Here is a 20512-nt window from a genome sequence, read left to right on the forward strand (position 1 = left end):
TGGTTACATAGAGGATATATGGGAACTTGAGTATGGACCTTCTTTTAAGGTCCCTTTGTTTAGGTGCAAATGGGTCAACAAAACAGGAGGCGGGGTTCAGGTAGACAAGTTGTATGGAATGACAACAGTGGATCTCAACAATCTTGGGTATAGAGACGAACCATTCGTCCTAGCCAAGGATGTGGCCCAGGTTTTCTATGTGAAGGATATGTCTACCAAACCAAGAAAAAGGAAACATAAGGAAACAAATACATCAAACGATGAGCCAAAGCGCCACATAGTTCTTTCTGGAAAAAGAAACATCGTGGGAGTGGAGGACAAGACAGACAGGTCCGAAGATTATATTCAGTTTGATGAAATACCACCCTTGAGTGAACATTGATCCAAGCATCAAGTTAAATGATGAAGATGCTCCATGGTTACGGCCGAAGAAGATTAATTAAATGATGAAGATGCTCCATCATCAAGTTAATTGAAGAATGTTCATGGCACAAATGAGTATCTCAACATGGCAATCAATTTCCCATTTATTTTTGTGTAATCATGTAACTGTATGTAAGATATTAAAAGTGCATATGCGCCACGGGAGATTTCCCAACCCTTTCCCCTACACTGTTAGATGAGATGTAGTCGTTCAGGGGCTTGGCAAGGCGTATCGATGCTCCTTTTATAGGCACGGCACCTCTTCTACTTTGTCTTGTTCCTTCGATGCATGGCCGTGCGCTACATGCTTTATCTCATCGAGCAGTGCGTCCACCCATGCGTTCTTATCCTGCCGACATCTTTAGTCCCGGTTGTACCCACCAGCCGGGACTAAAGGTTACCCACACGTCCTTATCCCACCGACAGTTTTGTTAGATGACACAAAAAAGGATCTTTAGTCCCGGTTGTACCCACCAGCCGGGACTAAAGGTTACCCACACGTCCTTATCCCACCGACAGTTTTGTTACATGACACAAAAAAGGATCTTTAGTCCCGGTTGTACCCACCAGCCGGGACTAAAGGTTACCCACACGTCCTTATCCCACCGACAGTTTTTGGCGCCACTGCGTTCCCGCCTATTTTTCTTCCCGCGCTTTCCACTGCTTCCCGCCTCCGTCCTCCCGCCATTTTTTCACTATATATATGTTGGCTTGGCCTCCATTTACATATCACATCTAGACTCATATCTGCAAATCTCATCACCAGGTCACATGGCTTCCATCGTATCTCTAACCCTCCGGGAGGCGGAGGCGCTTTGCGCGTCGAACTACCCCTGCCCGCCGGGCTACCGCGTCCCTACCGGCTGGTTGCTGAGCGTCGGAGGGGTACCGGTCCCTCCTGTCCCTCTAGGTGTGGCGCGCGAGATGGCCATCACGAACCACTACTACTTCGAGCTCACGCCAGCAGCGGAGGAATCCCCGGTGGCATCCCGACTACAGCCCGACTTGGGAGAGCTTCTTCATCAATCGGCGTGAGAGGGCGCTCGCCGAGGCACGAGGAGGGCGGCCCGCCTCCTTCGAACTTCAACGAGGCCGGCCGTCGGCTGTGGTGGCGCGACCGAACTCTCCAGGGCGTCATGGCCCACCGTGGCCCCCGCCTGCGCTACCCTCAGTCCCAGCCCACGCGTGCTCTCCCGCCGAGGATTGACTACCGCGACCCCGATGCCAGCGACGATGATGACGGCGACTACGATGACTACAGTGGCGAGTACTATAGGGCTAGGCACGAGTATGACTGAATGACTCGAACAGTCGAATCTGGCCATGTATCTTAATTAATTTTCAGTTGAGCTAGGCACGAGTACTATAGGGCTAGGCACGAGTACTATCTGGCCAAGTATCTTAATTAATTTTCAGTTGAGTTCTCGTACTTTAATTCCACATGTAATCTGGCGGGAAACTTTTCTCATCATCAGCGTCACACAACGACTTTATTGAAAATACAATAAAATAGATAAACAACTAGTCTAGTCGATCTACTCGTCGTCGGAGGTTGTCTCGGTCCAAATGTCGTCCCACCGAGGGTCGTTGTCGGCCCAAGTTGTATTCGGGTTATCGAGCTCGAACACGGCGACGGCCCGACGATGGCGCCTGTTGGACCTGCGTTGTGCCCGGAGGTCAGCGAAGAACGCGGCGGTGTTGTCGATGTCGTTGGGGAACTGCGCCCTCCACTGGCGCATCAACTCCTCGTCGTGCTCGGCGATTGCGATCCGGCGCTGCACCTGGCGGTGGCGGCGACGGTCCTCGTCGTCGACGAGGCACGGCGTCGGCGCGAGGAACTCCGCCTCCTCTAGCGATTCGACGTCTGGGAAGTTCATGTCGCACCGTGGCCGCCGAAATCGCCATGCGGCCGCGTCGTAGCGCGCGCCGCCAGCTCCGGGGTGTTGTACGTGCCGAGGGTGAGCGGAAGCCACCGGCACGCATCTCGGCGTAGAACCTACCGTTCGGCCGCGCTCGTACGCCACGGAAACCGGACGAGCCGCGACGGCGCGGCGGCATCCCGGCGACGAATGAACGGAGGCGACGGCGACGTGTGGTTCCGCGCGCACGCGGCGCTTTATAGCACAGCGACGCGGCAAGTTTGGCGACAGGTGGCGCGGGGAAGCGGCGGGGCGTGGCACGTGGAAGCGGCGGCGACAGGTGGCGCGGGGAAGCGGCGGGGCGTGGCACGTGGAAGCGGGATCTACACGTCGCACGGCGGTGGCGGCGGGGCGAGGCACGTGGAAGCGGCGGCGACACGTGGCACGGGGAAGGGACACGTGTGGCGGTGGCGGTGGTGGGCAGTACACGGCGGTGGCCCGTACATGGCGGTGACGGTGCTGGCCAGGCGGTGGCGGTGGCGGTGGTGGGCAGTACACGGCGGTGCCGACGGTGGCCAGTACACGGCGGTGGTGGTGGTGGGCAGGCGGTGGCGGTGGCGACAGTGGCCACTACACGGCGGTGACGGTGGTGGCCAGGCGGTGGCGGTGGCGGTGGTGGGCAGTACACGGCGGTGCCGACGGTGGCCAGTACACGGCGGTGGCGGTGGTGGGCAGTACACGGCGGTGGCCCGTACATGGCGGTGGCGGCGGGGCGAGGCACGTGGAAGCGGCGGCGACACGTGGCACGGGGAAGGGACACGTGTGGCGGTGACGGTGGTGGGCAGTACACGGCGGTGGCCCGTACATGGCGGTGACGGTGGTGGCCAGGCGGTGGCGGTGGCGGTGGTGGGCAGTACACGGCGGTGCCGACGGTGGCCAGTACACGGCGGTGGCGGTGGTGGGCAGGCGGTGGCGGTGGCGACAGTGGCCACTACACGGCGGTGACGGTGGTGGCCAGGCGGTGGCGGTGCGGTGGCTTTTTTTCATTTGAAATAAGGCGGGAATGAAATTTTTTAAAAAATTGGCCTTTGGACCCGGTTTGTATTACAAACCGGGACTAAAGGCCTTTTGCGCGCGCATAAAAACGCAGCAAAAAAGACCTTTAGGCCCGGTTTGTAAAACGCACCGGGTCCAACGGGGGGTCTTTGGACCCGGTTTGTAAAACGCACCGGGTCCAAAGGGGGGGGCACTATAACTGTCGCCCCTTCGTCTCCGCGGAGATCAATCCCGCGGAGACGAAGGCAACGACGCCGCCAGGCTGCTTCGGTCTCGCCCGCTGCCGCGCCGCCGCCGTTCGCCGCCGCCGTGCACCGCCGCCCTCCACGCGCGTGCGCCCGCCGCCGCTCGACCACCCGCGCGCGCCGCCGCCCTCCGTTCGGCCGCGCGCGCTCACCGGCGCCCTACCGCCCGCGCGCGCCCGAGCCGTTCGGCCGTGCGCCGCCGCCGTCGCCTCCACGCCGCGCCGCCCGCGTCGCCCTCCTCCACGCCTACGCCCCCGCCACCGCGCCTCCTCCTCGGCCGCCTCCTCCTCGACAGCCGCCCGCCTCCTCTCCGCCGGCCGGCAAAGGTGAGCCCCCCCGGCCACACCCCCTTTTTTTTTATATTTTTGTTTCTTATCAAATTTGACATATTAGATATATATTAGATGTATCAAATTTGTTAGTATAGTTGTTAATTAATTAGTATAGTTGTTAGTATATAGTTGTTAGTATATTGTTAGTATAGTTAATTCGAAAAAAATGTTATATAGAAAATAGTGAAATTTATATATGATTTGTTAGTATAGTTGTTAATTAGTATAGTTGTTAGTATATATTGTTAGTATATAGAGTATAGTTAATTAGTATAGTCGGCGCCCCTCAAACGGGTAGTGCCGGCGCTCTCAAATGGTAGTGCCGGCGCTCTCAAACGGTAGTGCCGGCGCTCCTCAAACGGTAGTGCCGGCGCCCCTCAAACGGTAGTGCCGGCGCTCTCAAACGGTAGTGCCGGCGCCCCTCAAACGGTAGTGCCGGCACCCCTCAAACGGTAGTGCCGACGCCCTCAAACGGTAGTGCCGGCGCCCCTCAAACGGTAGTGCCGGCGCCCCTCAAACGGTAGTGCCGGCGCCCCTCAAACGGTAGTACCGGCGCTGACTAAATAGAGTAGTGCCGGCGCCGACTAAATAGTGCCGACGCCCACTAACATAAAAGTAGTAAAGTTATTTTTTAATTTATGTTAACGTTGGTACATATATATATGATTTGTTTTCGTAGCTACGATGCCGCGACAGCGACAGCCGGCGGGCCGTGGTCTGACTCTCACCGAGGAGATGGAGCAGATGGGGGAGGTCCGGGACTGGGCTCCGCCGGGGTGGCACTGGGAGGTCTTAGCTTCCGGGTCGCGCACCTTGGTGCGGAATCCGGGTCCCGTTGTCGACCCGGATATTCTTTGGTGGAGGTCTTATGGGCCACGGTCGTTTCAGAGGGAGCCGGCCCCGCCGGAGGAGGTAGCTCAGCGCATTGAAGCGGAGGACCAGCACGTTCGCCGTTACATGTACGCGTTAGACAACATGTATAGGACCGGATGGAGCGTTATGCGGGGATCTCATGTTAGCTATGCTCCCGTTGTTGTTCCGTGGCTTTGGGGGCACACCCAGCGCGGCTCAGGACCCGGTCGGCGCCCTCTAGGACCCGGTCTGCGCGGTTGAGTGGTTGTAGTAGTGATTGATATGTATTAGGGTTAAATAAACATGAACCCGATCTATGTATGCATGTAACTGCAGATGTCTGCTTTCAGCACTATATTATCGATCCTTAGTTAAGAACTACACATATGTAACTCCATTTTCAGTTTTCTGCATTATCCTTAATTTGATCATATGATGGTTCCTATGTATAGCTTGCAGGTCGTTGTAGAAAGCATGGAGAGAGATGAAATTCAAGAAAATTTCATGGAGGAACTCATAGCAAACGGTACTACGGATGATCGCGACGACGACGTTATTCCAGGATGATGGCGGTGACGATGTCACCGCAACTTATTTGAATGACTCCGGTGAGGGAGCGGAGGATATTGAGGAAGAAGATCCTAGTGGCGCCGGTGAGGAACAAGATCATCATAATGGCTCCCGAACTGTAGTTATCACCGAGGTATATAAATTAATTAAGTCGCTGTTGATCGACTAGATGCATTAACTAATGAAATTGTACTGACTATGAACTATTTCTTTTTTAGCCCTCCGGATCGAGCACTTCTTACGTAAAGTCGAGGAAGCGAGGCCCGGCCAAAAAGTTGGATGACGGTGTTAGGCAGGACATCACCCTCTTCGAGAAGGATTGTAATCCGTTTGCTCGAGTGAACGGTGCAAAGGCATTTATAGCTCAATGCGGAGTGCTTGTTAGGGACCACGTCCCGATCACCGTTCGAGAATGGCACAAGCCGAAGGGACTAGTGCTGTCTGCAGAGGAAGAAGCTCAAGGTCTTTATATCGATGATGTAGCCAAAAACAGCATTATGAACAAGCTCATGTCACATTTCAACATAGTACCCGAAGAGGGGGGTGACGCTGAGAAGGCCAAGATGGAGCAGGCCCTCCGCGAGTTTGGCAAGAAGAAGATGGCCGAACTATTCAAGAGCCACAAGAAAAGATTGCGCCGCCTTATCAAGTTAAAGAAGACTAGGACAGTGAGAAGGTAAAAAATCACTGGGACGAATTCGTGAAGTACAGCACGGAGTCGAAGAATTTAAGAGAAGGTCGGAAATAAATAAGGCAAATGCTGCGTTGAAGCTAGATCACCAAATTCTGGGTCCAGGTGGATACGGGGCTAACCGTCCTAAGTGGCAGGCAGCTGAGGCGGAACTGACCGATAAAGGGATCAGATTAGGGACACCCGGTTGGATCGAACGGTGCAAGGAGTGGTTCTACGGGATTGGGGGAACGTTGGATCCTGAAACAGGGAAGTGCATCTATAAGAAAGCTCATCTGAAGGTTCCCATTGATGCCCTGGAAAAGGCACATAGGGACGTGGAGGCGGGGTTGTTCCAGCCCGAAAGAGAGAACGATGAGCTGACACGCGCCCTTGGGAACAAAGAACACGGCGGACGAACACGAGGCACAGCAGGCTCCGTTCCGTGGAAGTATGGCTTTCCTGCGGAAAGGAAGAGATTTCTGATAAAAGCCATGAGAGGAGGAAGGCAAGGGAAACAGACCGCCCGGCTAACTTAGAGGAGGGTATGAGCACCATGCAAGCCCAATTAACCATGGTAACCCAAGTACTTACATCTCGGATGGCTCGGGGGCAGAGCTGTAGATCCCGCACCGCTCAATGCCATCGCCCCGCTGCAATCTCAACCACACCGGAAAAGCAGCGTGGCTTCCTCTCCAGGTGGATAATGATGATGATGATGACCAGGTGGTCGAGCCTCCTCGCTACCCCCCCGTGGATGATCTCACTGAGAGCCGTCCTTGTGAGCTGCATGTTAAAGTTTTCAACCTATCCTTCAAGGCGGCGGTCGGCATCCTCTTACCTACAAGGTCTTACCATTGCCGTCCGGTCCAAGACGACTTTGCTTTGTTGTGATGGTGGATGAAGTGTTGAGAGAGTATGAGGGGTTGGTGCTTGAGCACCTGCCGGCAGTGAAGATGGGGAAATCAAAGAAGCTGGGAGAAGCCCGTAGAACCACCGTGCAATGGAGGAAGGAGAACATTGTGTTTCCAGGTGAGAAGCCAACAAGCGTGCCACCTCCGCCTCCTCCGCCACATGCAGTCTCCTCCGCGTGATGATTCTCCTCTCGCGCGATGATGATTCCCCTATCCATGACCAGTCTCCTCTGCGTGAAAATACTCCGCCGCCTCCTCCTCCTCGTCAGGAGACTCCGCCGCTTCCACCTAAGCAAAAGAGGAAGCGGTCCGCGGCACCTCCTACAGCTCCGAAGAGATCATCAACTCCAATGAGGGAACAGACTCCGAGTTGTTGCCACATGAGCAGATCGAAGAGCAAAAGGCGTTTCTTGCAACCGCGCCGAAGAAGATGTTTATTCCACCGTGATGGTGAAGCACTTTGCCGAGACGAGAATGAAGAGACCTGAGCTGAGAGCTGATTATGACCGCTCTCTTGGACAGTCCTCTAGAGCGATGAAAGAAGCAAAAAGTCGCCCGGCTTGGACAGCAGGACATTCAGGCCGCACCCCACTTCATCGTGGAGCCATATCATGATCCAGAGACGGCATCGATGATCGAACGGGCGGCTAGAGCTCAGGGAGCATCAGTTGAGTACGAAGATTACTATCCAACGGCTCAAGTGGTAAACAAGCATAGATACGGATCTGATCTCGTCAAACCTGGCGAGCTCGCGCGTCTAGGGACTCAGATGCGAAGGTTGCATGACTGGTACCTGAAAGCCTGTCGAAGATGTGAAACCTACATCACGGTGTATCTTAGAGATGAGCATTACTTCCGGGGGGAAGACGAGATAAACATTGAGTTAGAAGAAGCTGTTTCGATTATTCAATCAAGACGCCCTCGACAAAGCTGTCATCGGTTACTACGCACCTCGTAAGTGATTTATTTGTGTAATTAAGTTTGTAGCTCATTCATTTGCACTAACAATTATCCTCATTATATTCTTTGTGTACGCTATACATTTAATTATGCAGAATGAAGAAGCTGGAATACAAAAGAGGCAAGCTCCTACCGCTGGGGTTCATAGACCCAAACATAGTTCATGAAGTTACGGTTCGAGACTTCGCCAAGGACACAGAGGACAACATCGTAATGTTTTTAGAGAAGCAAGCAGACAAAGAGGATATATTCTTTCCCTACAACTTCAAGTGAGTGTTATATTTAACATACATTATGCTTGTGCACCTTCCACTTTATTCTCGTAATCATTGAGCTATGCTTGTGCAGTTTCCATTTTATTCTCCTAATCATTGATCTTCACCTTGGAGTCGTAAACGTCATGGACTCGAAACGTACAGAATATGCGGAATGGGCGGACATGGCTGCCATCCTCCAGAGGTAGTTTCAATCAATTTCGTATTGGCATCTTCATCTGCTCTAATTCGAAGATATCATCAACTAATCAATTACTCATTTACTCATTATTTTTTGCCGGGCAGGGCTTGGAAACGGTTCATCAATACTGTTCCGGGTGAATGGAAACCGGAGCTTACATTTAGAGATTACCCTGTAAGTAGTACTATATATATAGCTATGTCCGTGAAACTTTATATATGATATTTACTTTCAATACGATGCTTGATTATTAGTTTGATCGAACTATTTTTTCGTAAAGTGTATGAGGCAGGAAAAAGGGAATAACTTATGTGGATACTACGTCTGCACCTTCATGCGTGACATGTCCTGTCCCAAGGGTGGGGATGCCCAAATACACCACACTCGTGTACGATAACAAATTTTCACAATTAATCTTAATTAGTACCATCTATTGTATTGAGTTCCATTCATATATTGATCTCCTTTTTTAAATATAGATGACACGCCTGCGGGACACTCTCATAACAGCGGATCAAATAAAAGCAATTCAAGAGGAAATCGCGGGATTCTTTATTACCGAGGTCCTTACCCCAGGTGGAGAGCACTATCGGAAGATCGTGACGGCGGAGGATATTCGTTCAGGAAAAGTTGTATTGTAAATATGCATGCATTACGTGTACTGTGTTGACTATGTCGTGTACTGTTGACGATGTCTATATATATTCATGACGATTTTTTGTGGTTTCTTGAATGATATATATATGCATTGCTGAAACTCTGCCGCGGCAAGGGAAACAGACTGTTTCTCTGCCGCGGCAGAGAAACGCTGGTACAGCCCAAATCTGTGCCGCGGCAGAGAAATAGCAATTCTCTGCCGCGGCAGAGAAACATAGTCCCGGTTCGTACCATGAACCGGGACCAAAGCCCTTCCAGCGCGAGCTCCCTGGTCGCACCACGTGTTGAGGCCTTTAGGCCCGGTTTATCTTTGAACCGGGACTAAAGGGTACCCCCTTTAGTCCCGCCTAGTTGGTCCCGGTTCAGGAACCGGGTCTAAAGGCCCAAATGGACCGGGCCTATTGCCCAGTTTTCCACTAGTGTTCATTCCCCCTTCTTATCTTTCACTTCTCCTTCTACTCCTCATCCTCCTCCCCTCTCCTAGTCCACCTCTTCCCTCTTTCTCTTTCTTCCTCCGGCCACCTTCTCTTCTCCTCCAGTTTTCCTCCACTTCCTCGGGCCCATCCTGCATTCCCTCCTGCGACCTCATCCTCCATGCTCCGGCCACGTCCTCCAATCTCCCGCACCGGCAACCACCTCCTACATGCTCCGGTGACGACCTCCTCCATGACCTCCTCCACGCTCCGGCGACCACCACCTCCATGCTCCGGCGACCACCAGCACCATCGTGCTTGATACGTCCAGAACGTATCTATAATTTTTGATTGTTTCATGTTAATATTATGCCTTTGGCACTTGTTTTTGTATTAAGTTTATGATTTATTTGGACTAACCTATTAATAGTTGCAAAAGTGCACAATGTTCTTGTTTTACGCTTTGATGTGTAAGAATTATCAAGAATACAAGAGGAAACCTTGTTGGAGTCGAATTGGAACTTTGCTGAAATCTGTCCCAGAACTGTTTTCGGAGATTGTCTGTTTGACCCTCGAAGATGACCTCCAACGGAGTTGGGCCTGAAGAGGAAGTTGTATATAATTTTCTGCTGAACGTTCTGGAGTTAAAATTCGGCCCAATCGGAGTTCGGACGCGGCCTGTAGGCCCGTTTTGGTGGAACCCTAAAAGGGGTGACGGAAATCCGAGAAGATATATAAAGGGAGGAAACCTAACTCGTGGAGGACACCTCCACCCACGAATTTCAGCCACCAAAAGCCATGTTTTTGCCTCCCCCATGGATCCCATCTCCACGGGGGAGGGCTCCCTTGAAGCCATGAAGGAGAGATGCTAAGGGGCGGCGCTCCCCAACCTTACCGGCGGCAGGGAAAGGAGTTCCCCGCGCCGCCGGCGCCGCCCTACGCCACCGCGCTGCCCTCTCCGACGTCTTCACCGTCATCTCCATCACCATCTCCTCCTTGTATTCAGTGGTTCATCCTCTCATAAACCTCTGTACCGTCCTATGTAAACATGGTGTTTGATGCTATAATATTCATCATATGATCTATGTCATGTTTATGTAGTATATTTGTCGTTTGATTGCTTTGTTGAATGTCTATGGTTCATTAGAGTTGTATGTTGATATGGTACTGCCCTTCGGTTTTCATTATACTTGTGCGCGCATGGATCAACACCATAGGGTTAGTAGTATGTGCAAATGAAGGGGGTAGTCCTGCCGGAGTGACAGAAACCCGAGGGCTCAAACCGGTTAGTTGCATGTATGGGAGTAAGAGGACCATAAACTTAATGTTGGAGATATGCCCAAGAGGCAATAATAAAATGGTTATTATATTATATCTTTGAGTTTATGATAATGTTTACATACCATGCTATAATTGTATTAACCGAAACATTGATACATGTGTGTTATGTGAACAACAAGGAGTCCCTAGTAAGCCTCTTGTATAACTAGCTTGTTGATTAATAGATGATCATAGTTTCGTGATCATGAACATTGGATGTTATTAATAACAAGGTTATGTCATTATATGAATGATGTAATGGACACACCCATTTAAGCGTAGCATAAGATCACGTCATTAAGTTATTTGCTATAAGCTTTCAATACATAGTTACCTAGTCCTTTCGACCATGAGATCATGTAAATCACTTATACCGGAAAGGTACTTTGATTACATCAAACGCCACTGCGTAAATGGGTGGTTATAAAGATGGGATTAAGTATCCAGAAAGTATGAGTTGAGGCATATGGATCAACAGTGGGATTTGTCCATCCCGATGACGGATAGATATACTCTGGGCCCTCTCGGTGGAATGTCGTCTAATAGCTTGCAAGCATATGAATGGTTCATAAGAGACTACATACCACAGTACGAGTAAAGAGTACTTGTCATGAGACGAGGTTGAACGAGGTATAGAGATACCGATGATCAAACCTCGGACAAGTAAAATATCGCGTGACAAAGGGAATCGGTATCGTATGTAAATGGTTCAGTCGATCACTAAAGTCATCGTTGAATATGTGGGAGCCAATATGGATCTCCAGATCCCGCTGTTGGTTATTGGTCAGAGAGAAGTCTCAACCATGTCTACATAGTTCGCGAACCGTAGGGTGACACACTTAAGGTTTGATATCGTTTAAGTAGATATGGATATATGGAATGGAGTTCAAAGTTTTGTTCGGAGTCTCGGATGGGATCCAGGACATCACGAGGAGGTCCGGAATGGTCCGGAGAATAAGATTCATATATAGGAAGTCATTTTCTAGGTTTGAAAATGATCCGGTATTTTTCCTGGAAGGTTCTAGAAGGTTCTAGAAGAGTCCGGAAGAAATCATCATGGAAGGTGGAGTCCCAGAGGGACTCCACCCACCTTGGCCCGCCAACCTAAGGGAGGAGGAGTCCCAAGTGGACTCCTCCCCATGGTGGCCGGCCACCCCACCAAGGAAAGGGGGGAGTCCCACTCCCCCTAGGTTTGGTCATATGGAAGGTTTTGGAGTTGGGGTCTTATTCGAAGACTTTAGCCAAACCCTTGGGGATTCACCAATATAAAGAGAGGGAGAGAGAGGGGGCAGCCACATTGTTGGCCGCACCACCCAGGGCAACCCTAGCCGGCCACCCAAAGTGTCCCCTCTCCCAAACCCTAGCACACCTCCCTCCTCATACACCTCCCGTAGCGCTTAGGCGAAGCCCTGCCGGAGATCTCCACCACCACCGACACCACGCCGTCGTGCTATCAGGATTCCGAGGAGGATCTACTACTTCCGCTGCCCGCTGGAACGGGGAGAAGGACATCGTCATCAACATCGTACGTGTGACCGAGTACGGAGGTGCTGCCCGATTGTGGCACCATCAAGATCTTCTACGCGCTTTTGAAAGCGGCAAGTGATCGTCTACCGCAGCAACGAGAGCCTCCTCTTGTAGGCTTTGGAAATCTTCAAGGGTTAGTCTCGTTCATCTTCTCGTTGCTCCCATCTTCTAGATTGCATCTTGGCTTGGATTGCGTTCTCGCGGTAGGAAATTTTTTGTTTTCTATGCTTCGAATCCCTACAGTGGTATCAGAGCCGTGTCTATGCATAGATGGTTGCACGAGTAGAACACAATTGTTTTGTGGGCGTTGATGCTTATGTTGTCTTTAGTTCGAGTACTTTGCATCTTTGTGGCATGGTGGGATGAAGCGGCTCGGGCTAACTTTACATGACCGCGTTCATGAGACTTGCTCCACGTTCGACATGCAACTTGTATTGCATAAGTGGCTTTGCGGGTGTCTGTCTCTCCCACCATAGCGAAGATTCAATTTGCTCTTTCTATTGACAACACTAGTATCACCGTTGTGGTTCATGTTCGTAGGTAGATTGGATCTTACTCGAAAACCCTAAACCACGTAAAATATGCAAACCAAATTAGAGATGTCTAACTTGTTTTTGCAGGGTTTGGTGATGTGATATGGCCATGATGTGATGATGAATATGTATGAGATGATCATTATTGTATTGTGGCAACCGGCAGGAGCCTTATGGTTGTCTTTAAATTTCATGTTGAGTAGTATTTCAAAGTAGTTGTAATAGTTGCTACATGAGGTGAATAACCATGAAGACGGCGCCATGGACCTTGACGCTACGCCGACGATGATGGAGATCATGCCCGTTGATGATGGAGTTCATGTCCGTGCTTTGGAGATGAAGATCGAAGGCGCAAAGACTAAAGGGCCATATCATATCACATATGAATTGCATGTGATGTTAATCCTTTATGCATCTTATTTTGCTTAGATCGCGACGGTAGCATTATAAGATGATCCCTCACATTAATATCAAGATAATAAAGTGTTCTCCCCTCGTATGCACCGTTGCAACAGTTCGTCGTTTCGAAGCATCTCGTGATGATCGGATGTGATAGACTCAATGTTCACAAACAACGGGTGTAAGCCATGTTGCACACGCGGAATACTTGGGTTTGCTTGACGAGCCTAGCATGTACAGACATGGCCTCGGGACAACGGAAATCGAAAGGTTGAACACGAGTCATATGGATGATATGATCAACATGTTGATGTTCACCATTGAAGCTACATCATCTCACGTGATGATCGGTTTTGGAGTAGTGGATGTGGATCGTGTACCACTTAACAACTATGAGGGATGTTGTATTAAGTGGGAGTTCATTAGTAATTAGATTAAAACATGAACTTATTATCATAAACATAGTCTGAGTAGTATTTTGAATTAATTTTGTAATATTGGCATCCGTATTCTACCATGCGCTAGTCTTATAATTGAGATAGAAATACTGTTAAAATCTGACAAGAAACTTTACGGACTGGTACCGTATTGTTAAAGAATCAAGAAATGATTAAGTCCTATTGCAAACTTTTAGTAAACCTCACATTGTTGATTCAAAGAACTATGGTTTCAATTAGTACCTAAAGTTAAGTAAGGAGCTGAAAATTTAGTTTTCAGAAATAATCAAGGTATGAGATATATGAGATATCTAAGACCTTATTGCAAGATGATAGAATATAATTTAGTGAGACTACACAAACTCATAAGTTTTATGGGAATGTACGAAGGTTGAAGACGCAAGGCGTCCCAATCTTCCAACTATTGGGGCACTAACGATATTCGCATATCCATGAAGTGATCGTCCTTAGTATGCACCGTTGTATAAGACTCGTCGTTTCGAAGCATCACGTGATGATCGGGTGTTATAGATTCTACGTGTGCATACAACGGGTGCAAGCTAGATTTGCACATACGAATACTGAGGTTAAACTTTACGAGCCTAGCATGTACAGACATGGTCTCGAAAAGTCGTCATGATATGATGGATAAAATTATGAGTGAAATTGTTCATCATATTAAAAGGTTACTGATACGTCCAAAACGTATCTACTTTCCCGAACACTTTTGCTATTGTTTTGCCTCTAATTTGTGTGTTTTGGATACAACTAACACGGACTAACGCTGTTTTCAGCAGAACTGTTCTGGTGTCTCGTTTTTGTGCAGAAATCCAACTTTCAGGAAAATCCTCGGAATTTATGCAGAAGGCCCTATTTTCCCAGAATACTGACGGAGCCAGAAGGACAAGTCAGGTGGAGGCCCGAGGGCCCCACACCATAGGGCGGCGCGGCCCAGGGGGGCCCACACGGCCATGTGGTGTGGCCCCCTCGGCTGGCCTCCGACGCCCTCCTTCGGACTACTTATCGCCCTTGACCTAAAAACGCACGGGGAGAAGTCGAAGTCGCCAGAAAGCCTCCAGAACGCCGCCACATCGCGAAACTCCGTCTCGGGAGCCAGAAGTCTCCGTTCTGGCACTCCGCCGGGACGGGGAATTGGAGGAGATCATCGCCGCCATCACCACCGACGCCTCTCCATCAACCAGCAATGTTTCCCCCATCCATGTGTGAGTAATTCCCCCGCTGTAGGCTGAAGGGGATGGTAGGGATTGGATGAGATTGGTCATGTAATAGCATTAGATTGTTAGGGCATAGTGCCTAGTGTCCGTAATTGGTACTTTGATGATATTGTTGCAACTTGTTATGCTTAATGCTTGTCACTAGGGCCCGAGTGCCATGATCTCAGATCTGAACATGTTATTGTTTCATCGTGATATTTATTGTTTATGATCTTACCTGCAAGTTGTATACACATGTCGCTGCCCGGAACCAATGGCCCTGAAGTGACAGAAATCGGGACAACCGGAGGGGATGGTAGTGACGTGAGGATCACATGTGTTCACGGAGTGTTAATGCTTTGCTCCGGTACTCTATTAAAAGGATTACCTTAATATCCAGTAGATTCCCTTGAGGCCCGGCTGCCACCGGCTGGTAGGACAAAAGATGTTGTGCAAGTTTCTCATTGCGAGCACGTACGACTATAATTGGAACACATGCCTATTGATTGCTTTGTACTTCGACACCGTTTTATTATTATCTGCAAATGCCCTGCTATGATTGTTACATGAGTTTCTCTCATCCATGCAACGCCCGTTATCCGTCCCCGTGCCTATAGTATTTTAATCCTGCTGTTTACTATAATTACTACTGCTGTCTTTGTTACTCGTCTTGTTATTCTACTACTGCTACTGCTATAAAACTGTTACTACTGATAAACTCTTGCGAGCAAGTCTGTTTCCAGGTGCAGCTGAATTGACAACTCCGCTGTTAAGGTTTCCAAGTATTCTTTGTCTCCCCTTGTGTCGAATCAATAAATTGGGTTTTACTACCCGCGAAGACTGCTGCGATCCCCTATACTTGTGGGTTATCAAGACTGTTTTCTGGCGCTATTGCCGGGGAGCATAGCTTTATTTGGAAGTTCACTTGGATTGATATTGTTCGCTGAAAATTCTCCATCATGGGTAAAACTCGCGATCCTAAAGTCGCCATATTACCATCCACTACAAGAAAAGGTACAACTCTGAGTACCTCTGCTACACTTGATTCACCATCTGTGATAAGTCAACTTGTTTCACCGCCGCAAGCTTCACTTGCTGGAACTTCTGCTGAATCTGAAAACTCTCGTAATATTGATAATGTTTCTGTTGTGCTTGATGATAGTGGTTCATTGGGATCCTTTCTAGATGCTACAATTGCTAGTTCTAGACAAATTGAAAATACTGAAACTCCTGATGTTACTACACCTGTTAATTCACCTGAACTTGATTATTCTAGTGATGATCCTGATGAAGATTATGTGGAGCTTAATGATGATTTTATTAATAGATGCAATGCTACTACTGATGCAAGAAAAATTAAAAAGTTTCTCGCACAATATACTGTTAGACATAAGTTATCTCCTGATCCTGAATTTGCCACATCTCCTATATGCATTAAGGATAAAGATTATGATTTTTCTCTTGATCTATCTCATATAGCTATTGTAGAGAAAACACCCTTTTGTGGTACTGAAAAAGAAAGTGCTGTAGAACACATGATTGAACTTTCTTCTATGAGTAGCTTGTTTTCTGATGATGTCAAGATGCGTACTTACTTTGTCGCTAAAATTTTTCCTTTCTCATTAAAGGATGATGCTAAAACTTGGTATAATAATTTGCCTCCTGGTTCTATTAAAAGTCCAACTGAGCTGCGTGATGTTTTCTTTCGAAAATACTTTCCAGCTAGTGCTCGACATATTGCTTTACAGAAAATTTATAGGTTTGACCAGGGAGATGAAGAGAAATTGCCTGAGGCTTGGACAAGATTTTGTTCTCTTATCAGAGCTCGACCTGGACATGATTTAGAAAAGAATGATCTACTTGATATATTTTATAGTGGACTAACCATTGAGTCTAGAGCATATTTGGATAGTTGTGCTGGTTGTGTTTTCAGGAAAAGAACTCAGATTTAAGCTGAAGAATTATTGGCTAGAATAAGCCGGAATTATGATGATTGGAATATACCTGAACCAACTCCAACGCCAATATTGAAGAAGAGGGGTTTAATTGAATTGAATGATGAAGATATGAGGGAAGCTAAGAAGTCTCTCAAGGAAAAAGGTATTAAATCCGAAGATGTGAAGAATCTACCTCCCATAGAAGATATATGTGAGATAATTCCCCCTTCATCCATGATCGAGGTAAACTCCCTTCAACGCTTTACTAGGGAAGATATTCCGTATTCAAAACCTCCTGCTCAATGCTTAGATGAGTTTGATAATTATATTGTTAAGCAAGAAAATTTTAATATGAGAGTAGAGAATCATCTAATGGAAAATTCTCAAGCTATTGGCAATTTGCATGATATTGTGGAGAGAACCTCCAATGATGTTAAGATGCTTGTTAAACATTTTCAAATGGTTCAAACTCAAATTGATCAACTCACTAAAGTGCAAAATGATTTACTAAAAAATAATTCTAAAGAGAAACATGCTTATGAAGTAACAACTAGAGGCGGTGTCTCTACCCAGGATCCTCTATATCCTGAAGGGCATCCCAAAAGAATTGAACAAGATTCTCAACGAATTGAACCTAGTGCTCCTTCTAAGAAAAAGAAAAAGAAACATAAAAATGTTGTAGAATCCTCTGAACCTGTTAATGATCCTAATAGTATTTCTATTTCCGATGCTAAAACTGAAAGTGGTAATGAACATGATAATAATAATGGTAATGATAAGAATGACGCTTCTGATAAAGAAGAAGTTGAAGATGAACCTGAAAAGCATGCTAAAAATAAAAAGTATACTAAAGAAGATTTTATTGCTAAGAAACATGGTAATGAAAGAGAACCTTGGGTGCAAAAGCAAATGCCTTTTCCTGCTAAGAAACTAAAATCAAAGGAAGAAGAACACTATAATAAATTCTGTGATTGGATGAAACCTTTATTCTTTGAAATCCCTTTGACTGATGCTATTAAATTGCCTCCTTATTCAAAGTATATGAAAGATATTGTTACTAACAAAAGGAAAATCCCCAATGAGGAAATTTCCACCATGCTTGCTAATTACTCTTTCAATGGCAAAGTTCCAAAGAAGTTGGGCGACCTGTATACCTACTATTCCTTGTTCTATTAAGAATAATTATGTTAAAACTGCTCTATGTGACTTGGGAGCCGGTGTTAGTGTTATGCCTTTTTCGCTTTACAAGAGACTTTATTTAGATAAGTTGATACCTACTGATATATCTTTGCAAATGGCTGATAAACCTACTGCTATTCCTGTTGGTATATGTGAGGATGTTCCTATTCAAGTTACTACTAACTGCTTGATATTAACTGATTTTGTTGTGTTGGAAATGCCTGAAGATGATAATATGTCTATTATTCTTGGGAGACCTTTTCTTAACACCGCATGGGCTGTTATTGATTGCAACAAAGGGAAGGTTACTTTCAATGTTGATGATAAGGAACATACCGTTTATTTTCCCAAGAGGATTGAGAAAGCATGTGGAGTTAATACTATCTCTAATGTGAGAACTATCAAAGTTGGAACTATTGATTGTCCTATATATGAGCCTAAAGAAGAATATCAAACTCTTATGATTGGGTCCATATCAATACAATTCAAGGTAACATGATTGATTTGAGGTTTATTTCCTCATATGTTATGTAAAATTTATTTGGTGGCAAGACTTGATCAACCTTGTTAACAAATACTTTTTATATGCATAGAGGGGGTAAACAACATCTCTTTCTTCCTCCACTTGTTTTACTTGCTGTAGCACTTTTTGATTTGCAAGGTTCCTTAGTTAATTAGAGTTTTCAAAAAATTTCCTGTCCAGTAATAATAAACTTAATACCCAGAAATGTGCATTTTTCAAAGTTTTCAAAAATTTACAAAAATTATACCGTTGGTCCTATTTTTCGAAGAGGCACCTGGGAGCACCTGGGGATGACCAGTGGGGCACCCCAGGGGGCCACCCCACCAGCCGGCGCGGCCAAGGAGGGGGGCGCGCCACCCTGTTGTGTGGGCCCCCCTTTGCCCCACTTTGCCATCTTTTCCTCCCACTCTCTTCTCTCTCCCGAAAAAAATCGACACCAGCTTCCTCTCACTCGTGTTTCTGCTCAAGAACACCAGATTTTTCGATCTCTTTGCTTAGCCCAGATTTCTTGCTGAAATTTGGCACATTTGCCCCTTGGTATGTGACTCATCCAATGATCCAAGTAGAATTTTGTTTGGTTGAGTATATCTTGAATATTTTGCTGCTGTAGGTAACATGTTAAGTGAGCTTGCATGCTTGTTCTATGATGTATAAACTAGTTTTGATGCATGATTAGTACTCTAGCAAGTTCCTATAGTAGTTTCCCTTGATTATATGTCACCAAATCAAATTTTATAATGATTGTTGAAAAATTTCAGAAAATGGAGTGGAATAGATATCAACTGAACCAACAAGAATTGGAGGTGCAACAAGTCATGAGAGTGAACCGCGAAGAGGGAGTATACCCCTCTTACTACCCGTGCACAGATTTAATGAGAAGTGCGGGAATACTGGAAAATGTTCAGAATCTGATTTCTCGTGCAGGGTTGGGTAATTTTGTTGATGATGAACCATGCCAATATGCCAAACTGACTATGTCTGTAGTGCAGGACTTTGAATTCAATGGGTCTCAATCTAACCCCATGGTTCGGTACAAAATCTATAACAAAATTGTCAACTTGCCTTTCAATGATTTTTGTGCAGCCATTAGAGTGCCGCAATGGGGATCGTGCGAAAAGATGAGGGGATCGCCGCAAGAGTTCTTGAATCTCTACAAGATGATTTGTCATGGAAGGAGCTTCTCAGAGGATAGTGGTAAAATCAGTAGTATTCAACTCCCAGCTATTCGTTACTTTGCTTATTTCATCACCAAGTGCGTTCTTGCCAGAAAGAATGGAAGTAAGTTATCTATCCCAGATTTAGCCTTCTTAGCTGCTGCATTACAAGGTGATAGGACTTATAACTTGGGAGCTTTGATAGCCTATAGACTTGCTACTAACCGTGAGAAGGGAGGAATTTGTGGAGGTCTCATCGCCTCTCGTTTATTAGCTATGCATGGTGTAGAACCTCACCATCTTGATATTCCGCTCTCCGTAGAGAAGCTTGACATAGCCTCCATGATTAAACATGAATTTGTTTCTGATTCATCTAACTTGGGTAACCTGTTGTACAAGATGACTTTTTATAAGAAAACTTGGAGATTAACTAAGAAAACTGAAAAACTAGTAAAATTGCCTGCGCCTGTTCTATTTAACCTTGATTCCAGGAATGATTGGTCAGTCACAGAAGATGCGCTGAGTGCACACATAGAAGGAGGAGGCCACCATGCAAGAGACAACACGGAGGCCGAGGAACACCTCGACTCATCATCCGATCCAGCAAGTTCCTCGCATCAACATATTGGGCATGTGGAGCCTCCACGCTTTTCTTCTGCACGGGAACCTTACTATGACTACGCCATGCATTATCCACCGGCAAGGAACAACGATCCTCGCTGGGGTTGAACTCCACTTAGGCCAAAAGCCTAAGCTTGGGGGGAGGTATACCGGCATCACTCATTCTTTGCATATTATGATTGCTGGATACTTGTACATACTTGTTTAGTTTGTTTGAGTGGTTTTCTAATGAGAGGGAGATGATATTTGGGGAAGTGCTGA

At 47.1% G+C, this 20512-nt stretch overlaps 1 pseudogene; it reads left to right on the top strand.

The window, feature by feature from the left end:
- Positions 1-9031, top strand: part of LOC127340459 (uncharacterized) — a 32996-nt pseudogene extending 23965 nt beyond the window's left edge.
- Positions 9032-20512: the final 11481 nt, after the last annotated feature.

This window comes from Lolium perenne, chromosome 3 (assembly GCF_019359855.2).
Source record: "Lolium perenne isolate Kyuss_39 chromosome 3, Kyuss_2.0, whole genome shotgun sequence".
Classification (NCBI taxonomy): Eukaryota; Viridiplantae; Streptophyta; class Magnoliopsida; order Poales; family Poaceae; genus Lolium; species Lolium perenne.